Genomic DNA, 12061 nt, shown 5'->3' with positions numbered 1-12061 from the left:
GATTGGTTTTGATAATACGAGGATCAAAGGACAGACATCTGTAGTAATGACTGATCTCGCATGTTGATATCCATAATTGCACATTCCTAAAGACATTCCTGATAGAACTTGCAGGAAAAGCATGTTTACTAGTTGACCTATCTAGAAGTAGGGGTGTGTGAGTGGCCTCCGCAGCAGCTGACTGTGTGTCTGGTGGCTGCTGATGGAAAGCGGGAAGAAGTTGACTCAAGGCCTTTGCGCACCGGACATGTCGCAAATAAACAGCACAAAATGCCAATCGTAAGGGGGCGCCCTTAGCTCAGTTGGTAGGGCGTCCCCCCCATGGACCTCGGCCAGCAGCGGACCCGGGTTCGATTCCAGCCCGCGGTCGTTCTCTGCATGTCACTCCCCTCTCTGCCCCATTTCAACTCTGTCTCTACAATATCAATAAAGCATAAAAATGCCCAAAAAAATATCTTAAAAAAAAAAAAAGCCAATCTTTTGGAACGCGAATTTGACGCGTCTGACTATCGGTAGCAACTTCTTAGAATAATCAAACTTGATTACTCGAACTCGAACGTGCGAAAAAGTAAAAGACGGAATTTTGCAAAGAGAAATTACGTTGCTGTCATGGAAGCTTGTTTTCGCTCTATAAATGTTCGATAATTATTATTAATGTGCGAATCAATTGCACGAGAAAAAAAACGCCTCCGGTGTGCAAAGGCCTTCAGTGTGAGTTAGTTGTTTGCTCTGAGCTGGAGGTTAACTGCTCCATGCTGGAAACACACACTCATTAACGTTGTGTATGTAAGCAGAGCTGATCTGTGCCAAATATATCTTTGTGTCGGTAAACTAAATAAAAGTATTTGGACATTTTTTGAGAAAGCAACATTTAATTGTGAATCACCAATATTATGATTGATTCTACCTAAGTGAACAAAGGGACATTTTTACAAAGTTGCGATTTGAGGCTTACGTTTGAGAGAATTCCCCTGAACTGCAAGTTAGCAAATATACAGCCAACTTCACCAATACAAAAGCCATGTTAGAGACTGAATTGAAATGCCTTTTGTGGAAACTCAAACCACAACTCTTCAATTAATTGGCCACAAAAGGATTTAGGCCTGGATCGAATGTGACCACACAGATTAATCCCTTCCACATAATGCTGATGGAATCCGTGACATATTGGAAACCACACTAGAACACAGCGAAGGTCTAAACTACCTAAAGTGTAGCCACCATGCTTTTCAGGGGTAACTGTTTTCCAATAAGTCCACAGTTCTTCTAGTTGAACTGAATCAGCCCTTTAGATTCCAGAATTCCTGGACAGCAGAGACTTTTTAACAAAATTGTCAAAACATTACCTTTAAAACATTGAAGTCATTGTATGAATGCAAAGTATTCCAAAATATCCAGGGACTTTTAAGGGTGGAAAACAGTATACAAAACATAACAAGTCACTTTGTAGCTTCTGCCGCTTGTCTTAAAAGTTGGTAAAGTCAAAAGTCAAAGTCAAAATTATTTCTACAGCACATTTAAAAACAACATCAGTTGACCAAAGTGCTGTACAAGATACAATACAAAATAACATATAAGATACTTGAAAAAAAGTTAGGAGTGTCAAAGTCTCAACTTAAAGGCCAATGCAACAAAAGTGAGTCTTCAGCAACGTATTAAACTGTTCACCTTCACAGGGATCCAGGTTCTATTCATTCACACACAGTCATACTGGTGGTAAAGGTTGCATGTGGCATGTCAAAAGATGCATGTCCATGACAGCTGAACAAATTCCACTCGATGTAGTAATCTGTATGAAACATTTCAAAGCCAATGGGGAAAAAACTATTAAGTAGACCTGGTGTTTTTGTCAGTCCTGTTCCTGTTGTCATCAGAATCAGAAAATGAATAATTGATCTGCTCAGTCCCATAGGTTGAATTGGGAAAACACATGATATTATTAAAGGATCGATTGAACATAGGCCGTACTCTATAACCCTTAAAAGATGACTTAGGCAGTTATGCTATTAGGCTAACGAAAAGTAGATGAAGAGTAGAGTAGATGTATAATAGAGTAGATGTAGAGTAAAAGTAGAGTAGAGTAAATATGATTTAGGCAATTATGCTATGAGGCTAAAGATTTTCCATCTCTATGTGAAATTCTAATTCCTCACCAGCTCAGCTGAAGTATGGGTCCCCAAAGGATGGGTTATCTGCGCCCTTTTAAGTTGTACACAAGTGCATCTATTCTCGTTTAGATAAGTGCAATGCAGCTCATCCAAAATGCAGCTGCCGAAAGAGAGACGTAAAAAAGGTCCCCCCTGTGATCCACTGATGCTAGTTATATACGCTAGTTGTCCCCAGGTCACGGCTGATAACAAACCCTGCGTTCCAATCCCCATACTTCCATACTATTCAGTATGCCAGAAAAAGATTTAGGATGTCCCAATACATACACGTCAATTGTAGTATGCTGAAAATATACAAATGCCCCACTAACTCCAATAGCATTTTGGAGTATTCGTCTTTATTCTTGACATTTCTCGACATAACGAGACAAAATCTTCCTTATCTGACTTTTTTTTCTCTCCTGTGGCCCTCAAACTCTTCTGTACTTTACTATGTTGTGTAGAAAAAAATAAAAAGTATGTGATTTGGAACGCAGGGAAAGTCTGATCGGACATTTTCTTTATAAGCCCTGACACTCTGGAACTGAATTTAGAGCAATTGAAAATGTTTGACTTGTGATTATATTTATTCACTGCAATCACCTATGTTCTCTCTGGTCTTATTTTATATTCACTGTTTCTGTGCTTTTGTTTATTCTGTTTTTATACCTATTCTATTTCTGTTCTTTCTTATGATATTAGTTTGGCTTAGTTCTGTCTGCCTGTCTTCTTACTGGAAATAGGTTCTGCTTTTATTTTTCCTCATTAAAGGCTTTGTAACAGTGTTAAGAAAAGGTGCTATGAATTTATATATATTATCACCTTATACAGTTACAACGAATGTGGAAGCCACTCAGCAAAATGAAATGAAATATTAACACTTTACCTTTTAGCTCTGTTTCTACCGACTCCTTAATACTGCGCTATACAGCCGTGGAAAAAATGAAGAGACCAGTTTGGATTTTTCTTAAATCTTTATCTCTACATTATTTATTGAAAATGCTCTAAATGCCAATATTTTGTTTGTGAATTTGGTAGAAATGTTGTCAGTAGTTTATATTATAAAATCAAAATGTTCATTTCAATCAAACACATGCCTCTAAAGAGTAAAACAAGAGACATTGAACATTTGGAGTGGTATTCTCATAATGTAGGCAGCTACATTAAAAAAAGCAAACAGGAAAATGGTGATACAGTATATGATCAATCCCATATTGTCTCCAAATACAGAATAGCCACAACAACTCCCTCCTTAAATGTTCTAATGTGTGCTTCTACTGTATGCCATGTATAGGAGGTCAGCCGTGAACAGTAGACAGTAAATCAGTATGTCCGTCCTGGGAGAGGGATCCCTTACTCTGTCAACTCTCCCTGAGGTTTCTCAATTTTTTAATCCCAATAAAGGTTTTCTTTACTGGGAGTGTTTTCTCAGCCAAGCTAAGGGTCTAAGGGCAGGGTGTCGTACTGTATGGAATGTAAAGCCCACTGAGGCAAATGTCTATTTGTGATATTGGGCTATACAACTAAAACTGATTTGGTTTGATAGACCAAGAAAGGCCTGAGAAAGGAGAGCCCATGTGAAGATCTCCACCTTATCTTTTGACGTGCTCAGTCCAGTTCAGGCTAAAGCGCGGCCAGGACAGTGATGATAGAAAGGAAGCGGTGTGGAGAATATAAGGAGGAGGAGCAGGGCTGACACTGTATCCAGCTAAACAACAGAATGGAGCCTCATCCGCCATTTTGGAGGAGGATGCCTATAGAACAGTCGGGGTATGAAATATGTTGGCGTGCCTTGACCCCCCCCCCCCCCCCCCTTGTCCAACTCCTGCTAATTACACAGGGAAATGAGAGAAAAGGCCAGACTCCCACCACCCACACACACACACACACACACACACAATGCCTGCCACAGCACGACCTTCTTAAAGCTGTGAAGATTTTCTTAAGTATTATGTTCTTGTATTTTTTACTTATCATTACGTGGTTTCACACACACACACACACACACACACACACACACACACACGCTCCGTCAACCACCACACCAACAGCAGCAACATGTCAAATGATTGAAATGGAGGCACTTCCCTGCTTTGAAGATGGAGCCCGTTTTCAGCCTGACAATCTCTGAGGTGTCTGCGACGAGAAGCCTCCAGCAATGACTATACACAGGGAGGTGAAACTGGAAGGAGTATTCAGCAACCGTCATTTCTAACCAAACAAGATCACTGGATTGGCAGTAAAATGGAAAAGCAGCGAAAAAGAGTTTATGTAACATTGTCTGAATCAGTCATTCGATATGAGGGAGAAATGTTTTCAGCAATGTATGAGTCACGATTTGAAAATAGTCAGATCTCCCAATGCCCTAAAGCAGGAATATGACCTGGTCTTCAACCCTGGATTACATAAAACACAACAGCATATAGTTAACACAACAATACAGAAGACAAAACATTTTGGAGAAAAAAAATGTAGTTTTTAAATTGGTTTCTTTATCTTCAGACGGTGGTACACAGTTGATGTGAAAAATGTAAAACCTCTTAATTTAGAGAAACGTATTTGCAGTTTTTTATTGGACTCATTTTGCAAAAATAAAATATTGTACAATTAATAAGAATAGAGCAAACTATAAACATGAACGATAGCAATGTTATACTATGATGTAATAATACTTACTCTATGTCAAGAACACATCTAATAAGAATTCTGATCGACAGAGCTGAGTCCTGCATTTGTGTGTGTGTGTGTGTGTGTGTGTGTGTGTGTGTGTGTGTGTGTGTGTGTGTGTGTGTGTGTGTGTGTGTGTGTGTGTGTGTGTGTGTGTGTGTATGTCCCTTCCAGTCTTCCAGTGATCCCCCTTGTAGAAGTCATATTTCCCAATCCCACACTGGTTTCAGCCTGCCTGCCGTGTGTAACCTCCTCCTGCCCCAAACCACGTGACATGTGGGAGTGTGTCCAGGTTCAATTCCCCCTCTAGGATCTACGCTCAATTCTTCTACTATAAAAAAATAATCTGACTATTGTGATTGAAGCAGATAGGAGTGCAGCCTGGCCTGGCACCGTGCGGACTGACATTCCCCCAGTGCTGAGGAGAGAAAGCAACACAGAGGTCACTGAGGTAAGAACACACACACATCACTAACACCAACCCTAAACAACTCACTATTTCTCTTTAAGTACAACACTTTTTTTCCTTAGAAATTAAAACTGTTCATTTTCAATACATTCACGGTGCCTTTTCTTCCATTTTAGTCAAAATAAAAAAATTATGAATACATTTACAAAAATGAATGAAGATAATTCATTGTGTTCAAATTTGAGCATGCAACAGCTTTTCCCTGATCTTTCACACAGCATGTTAAGTATAGTTTGTTTTACAATGAGCAAAGTTTCAGTAATTCCACAGGTTTTTTGGGCGTTTTGACCGTGGGGCACCCATTGGGTGTAACATGCGTGTCACTACGCAATTTAATATGTACCTCGAGATTTAAGATATTAAGTGTATAGTAATGTTGTTTACTCTCCAATGTACACACACACACACACACACACACACACACACACACACACACACACACACTAACCTATAAAACATATGGGGGAAAAAAATGTCAAAATATATACATGTATTCAAAAGAAACTAGGCACATTACAACTGTGTGGGTTTTCTTTCAGTTGAAAAATAAAAAGTATTTAAGTGCAATTCCAGTAAAAAAGTGCATGGTGCTGAACATGCAGAAGAAAACAGAATATATATATATATATATATATATATATATATATATATATATATATATATATATATATATATATGTGTGTGTGTGCATGAGTATATAGTATATATATTAATAATGGCACATTTTCTGTTTAGGGCTGGGCGATATAAGGCCCAGACTTTGTAGCAGACTTCACAGGCCGCGAATGAGTTGTGGGGGTTGGTTGAGGCTTTACTGTAATTTGCTTTCAGGCTAATTAGAATAGGTTGTCTAAATTGCTGTGACGGAATAAGGACATATGAGAGAAATGCAGCCTCACACACACACACACACACACACACACACACACACACACACATGCACATGAAGGTGTTGTATGGTTTGGATAGAGTCTAGAGTGATGTATGGACTTTAGATGGGAGTGAATGAAGCAGACGAAGTGGTGTTTATGAGTGCGGGTAAGATTGTGTGTGTAGTTAATAGTTTGAGGTTTGGGGACTGAAGCAGCGCCGGCAGCAACTCAACTCAGCTGTTGGAAGAAGTCGCAGTTGAGTGTCTGGCAGCAGCGCTATAAGGCTGCGAACACACGCATGGCCCAATCACAAACGGTGGCCGTTCATTCGCTCGTGTCAAGTTGGCGCAAACCACAAGCGCATATTTCACCTGCAAATATAGGCTACAGCGAGGCCTGTGCGCAGTCGAGAAGCTGATGACTGATGGCTGCCGATGGGTGACTAACATCTCTCTCACACACACACACACACACACACACACACACACACACACACACACACACACACACACACACACACACACACACACACGATGCCTGCCACATTACGACCTGCTTAAAGCTGTGAAGATTTTCTTAAGAATTATTTTCTTATATTTTGTACTTATTATTAAGTGGTTTCACATTCAGGCCGTTGTGAGGCTGGTCAGTGTAGTGAACGCATCAAGTGACCCAAAGCAGCCTTTACTGCGTTTATTTTATTGTATTTTTATTTTATTTTTTTCAACAATTTATTATCAAATATCAAATTATTATGTATGAAACTGCGGTTAGGGAAAACAAATGGAAATGTGAAGCTCTAATGGCCGCTGTTCTGAATTGAATTATAATAGGGCTAAGTAAAATACCAACGGGTGATCTAAATAAAAAGCTTAATGTAGGCTAACATTTTATTCCAGGATCTTTAATATTTTTCGCTAGTGGTTTAGGGCACTTCCTTATTAGTAGGCCTACTAATTGAATGTAGGCTATCCTATGTTAATAACTTTGTGTATTCGCGCCTGAGTGTGATTCAAATCTTCGTTATTGTAACAAAGCTTTTTTTCTGACTAGAGAACTATTATATTTTTTTAATAATGAAGGCCAAAGTGTTAGTGGATATAGCGGGCCTCGCATTGTTTTCTCAAGTCGACCAAGTCATTTGTTTAATTGGGATGCGCGTAGATCTTTACTTCTGTAATATATTCTGTAAATCGACAGAGATGATCTCACCAGTTGATTTATTGAGATGTAGCCTAATCCATGGATTTAGGAAGAATATTGAATTATAATAATTATTATTTTTCATAAATAGCCTAGGCCTATATTGTTTGTGCGTTTTACATTTCATATCTACTGCAGTAGATTTGCAAATTCAAATGTGTTGTTGCTGTCAGAAGTATAGCCTACTCATCTGGTGTATAAGTGTGTATGGGGGAAATCGTTTTCCTATCAATAGTTATTCATTCTTGCGGTGGATTTGTCGCTGAGGCCGTGATCATTTAAGGCAATCGAACGCTGGAGATCATTTCCTTGAGTGAAGCGTATATTTTTTTATTCATTTTAAATGTTTATTCATCTTTAATAATAGCTTTTGATTGCAATGTAATGTAATTGATAACAAAGTTTGACCAAGAGAGATTTAAAAGTCAAGCCCCTTGAGTGTGCACATACTGTGGCCAAAAAAAGCTGATTCCGATTCTGGTGTTGTATTGTAGCCACATATGCCACTTGTAAACAGTGAGCAGTGTGTGTGCAATAGCTCAGGTGAATGACTTCCTGAGGTCTGGTCCACTCTGCTGACCTCCTATAGAGGTAAATGATGGAGAGACGGTTCACACAGCGGCTCAGGCTACTGCCCATGCAGGGTAAATAATCTGCTCTCCCAAAGCAGGAGGCTCTATGTGGGAACATAATGATACAGTAATGAATTGCAAAGTGTATGTTGGCAGAATGTGAGGGACAGATGTATTTGGTGGTTGTGTTGTTGCTGTCTGGCTGTTGCCGAGGCTCAGAGGAGGTAAAGTCCGCCTGGAATGCTCTGTTTACCGGCTGCAGAGTGAAGGCATGCCCAGTGAGAGGAACGGGGGACAAACCACTCTCTCCCATACTGCTTTTCACACAACCAGGGGGCTGAGCAACTGTGTGTGTGTGTGTGTGTGTGTGTGTGTGTGTGTGTGTGTGTGTGTGTGTGTGTGTGTGTGTGTGTGTGTGTGTGTGTGTGTGTGTGTGTGTGTGTGTGTGTGTGTGCGTGTGTGTGTGTGTGTGTGTGTGTGTGTGTGTGTGTGTGTGTGTGTGTGTGTGAGCGCGCTTCCAAGAAAACAACCCATTGAGTTCCCCCCTTTACAGAGCGCACTGCACAGGCGCATTGAGCTCCTCTGTGCTGGAGTAGCTGAAGGGCACTAAGGCAGAGCGAACCGAGCGACGCACCGACATCAGTCCAGCGCATCGCCGCCGCAACGTCTCCAGAGTCCCGCCAGAGAACACACGCTTTAGAGCCACGTGCACCACCCCGCTGTTTGCAGGCTGGAGACAGAGCCGCGGCGCACAGGGATGGATTTAAGCAGATGATAGCTGAATGCATGAGGTACAGTACACAGACACGTATTAGCTGCTGTGTGTGAAATGGTTATCCGCTGATAATCTGACTGCTTTCAAACAGCGCTGTTTAAGGCAAGGGACAGCGCAGAGTGTGAGGGGGTCTGATCGGGGATATTTGGATCTGTGGATGTGGAGGGAGGGCTGTAGCTGATTAGAATAAAACCGAGGCTGTCTTTCGATTTTTCCCCCTGAATATTAGGCCTATAGGCTCCTTATTGCTTATTTTTGTTCATTACATTATTACTGTCATCAAATAGCCTACATAATATTCATACATATAAATATTGGTCTAATTCTTGTTAGGCCCATATCTTATTATTACATCCGTTTATAGTAGGCATATATGCAGTTTATTATTTTCATTATTATAAATGAAACATCTTTTAAATATTTATGCTTAAATATTGGCTTGCACCCAGGTATTAACAGATAATCCCGATCGAAATAGCATGTATAGTTTAATATGATTTGAAATAATGAAATAAAAACATTTAAATAATAAGAAATAAGTTAATCTTTTTTTTATTTACATTTGATTACTTGCGTAAATGAATGATGGTGTTGGAAGGTTTTTTCGCACGTTCGCCTTTTAGTGATCCTAAAACAGTCCTCCCCATCACATGAACGGTTTGGGAGCACGAAGCCACAGGCTTGATGGGCGCTGAGGTCAATGTGGGAGTTTGTATATGAGATGGCCATCGCATTTCTTTTTGTGTGGGAGTGTTTGATGTTGTCTATAGGTTAAATGCCAGACCTCGACTTTCATCAATTTACTAATGGGCCTATATATGCGATTCATGAATGGGGATTCTCCTAGAGGATTTTTTCTTTCAGAAGGTTGCTGCTAATTTATATTGAAGTGTAATTAAACTATGCAGTTGATGAGAGATATTTATATATATATTATTTGTTGTTTTGTTAAGACTGAAAAGCCTGTTGGTGCTCAGGCCTTTATCGGAGATGCAGACACAAAATGGCGACAGACTGAAATGTATTACAACTGTCTAACAGGCCTAATATCATACAACACACACACACACACACACACACACACACACACACACACACACACACACACACACACACACACATCATATTGACCAACATCAGGGCTGAAACCAACAAAGCCACTATCAAACCCCTCAGCTACTTTAGTGTTCCTGTTAATGACTGTGTGTATCCACATAATCCTATCTTTTCAGGGTGTGTTTCTGACCATGGGAAAAGTCAAACTTATCCTCTAGATCAGTGGTTCTCAAAGTGCGGCCCGCGGGCCAATGGCGGCCCGCGGAAGCATATCTGGCGGCCCGCGGCCCGCATTGAATTATGAATTATTAAAAAAAAAAAAAAAAAAAAAAAAACATTTTTTTATTTTTTATTTTTATTTTTTTTATTGAAACGCACGGAGGGGATGCGTCCCCCGTAACAGTAAAAACAGTACAGGGGTCGAAACACTTAAATATCCCTCCTAATTGTTTGTATTCATTCCCCACTTATTAAACTTGCGAAGTTCGGCTGGCCTCTGCCTCTCGTTGCAGACGGCTGGTCAGCCTCCCGCAGTGCAGCAGGCAGTGTAGTGGTCCCAATGTAAGTTGTTAGATAGTGAGCTTGTCAAGCCCAATACGATGCACTTTCTCACATTCAAGGTGAATTAGATTAGGTCAAGTGTCTAAGGATGGATGCTAACATTATCTGGTTTCTAACTCTTTTGCCTAAAGTTTAGCTAACAAACTAACGTTAGCTAGCTGCTGATAGCCATGGAACTATCTGCCTAGTTGACTGCTGATAGCCCACCCTGTTTATTTCCAATGTATAGTGTCATAATAGTTAACACTGCTGCTGCATCATGAGTAGTGAGTCCTACAAAAAAACACTCCAAAAGGTGATACGTTTTCAATGTGTAGAAAGTTTTGAACAATAAAGTAGAATAAATATTTGAATGCAATACAGAATGCCTCAGTGCCTTGATTTATATTCCATTAGATGTGTGTCAATGGGAGCGAGTTGTCTTTTCCTTAACATTTCCACCATAAATAAATACAGAAGACACAAATTACTGCATAAAAATTAACCAAAATGCACAAAATGAAGTGTTCAAACCTCAAATTTTTCTGGGGGACAACCCCCAGACCCCCGCTTTTAATGTGTGTTCCCCAATGTTGAAATGACACCTAGCCCTTCATTTATTACTTTAAATGTGTTAATTACACAGTATTGGATGCTGACCAATACATGTAAACTGTAAAGACGCAAAGACGCTGGCCATTGAAATTATTTCAGTTTTATAATTTTTTTTCCTTCGGCGGCCCTCGGTCCAATGTTGGGTTCCTAAATTGGCCCTCAGCTATCAAAAGTTTGAGAACCCCTGCTCTAGATAGTTCCCAACTATCCACGTCTGCATAGGAAGATTCCTAACATGTTTATCAGTGCTGCACAGGCATTGTTTCTTCCTTTTGAAAATACAATGATTTACAAGCCCATTCATTTAAGCAAACATTTCTTTCAGTTCAAACAGCAGTCACAACACCCAACTCCCTGAAGGATTTTAAATATGTAACGTTAGGCACCCAACATGCAGCTCACAAGAAACCTCTGTTTTTATTTATTAGTTGTTGTTTTGTTTACAGCGTTGACAGGTATCAGCTCTGTGTTGTGCGTGCAGTAACAATAGTTTTCAGATTGTGTCCAGTGACAGGAACAGAAACAATGGGTGCTGCTCTGTTAAACAGTACCAGTGAATGGCTCTGTGGCTATTCTCCCTGTCAGCCCCTTATCTTTATTAGCTTTCACAAATGTCTCCATCAGTTTACAGTAGACACGGCCTCTCCACTTTCATGCCTGAGAGAGTGTGTGTTTACAGGCCCAAGGAATGAAGCACTGTGGGCTCACACACAGGGGCAGGGAGAAGACATGCAACACGCCAGTAGTGCTGTACTTTGGCCCTGCATGGCCTCCTTTCTACAGAAAGATTGGTAATTAAGATAACTTGAGAACGCTATAAAGTTATATGAGAGTGATGGGAACCTGTGGTCAGTGTGGAATACAGTAGCCTTAACATGAGAGACAAATTATAATCAGGATATACATGGCAGTCTGACATAGCATTGAAAACTAAATGGATGTGTTTGAAGCATGAATAAAGTGCTTGTTATTCCTTCACCAATATTGCTGCCTTGTCTGTAGAACTCAGAGAAGATGGTGTGCAGTGTGGAGCGGGGTGACACTGTGGTCAGCAGCAGTAGGATAACACACACACACACATGGGGTTAGGAGAGTTAGGGAGCTGTGTCAATGACAATCTGCAGTAGTTCTTGAAGCGTGAGATA

The sequence above is a fragment of the Ammodytes marinus genome (genome assembly GCF_949987685.1).
Source record: "Ammodytes marinus genome assembly, chromosome: 3".
Classification (NCBI taxonomy): domain Eukaryota; kingdom Metazoa; phylum Chordata; class Actinopteri; order Uranoscopiformes; family Ammodytidae; genus Ammodytes; species Ammodytes marinus.
Note: the sequence above shows the minus strand (reverse complement) of the source record.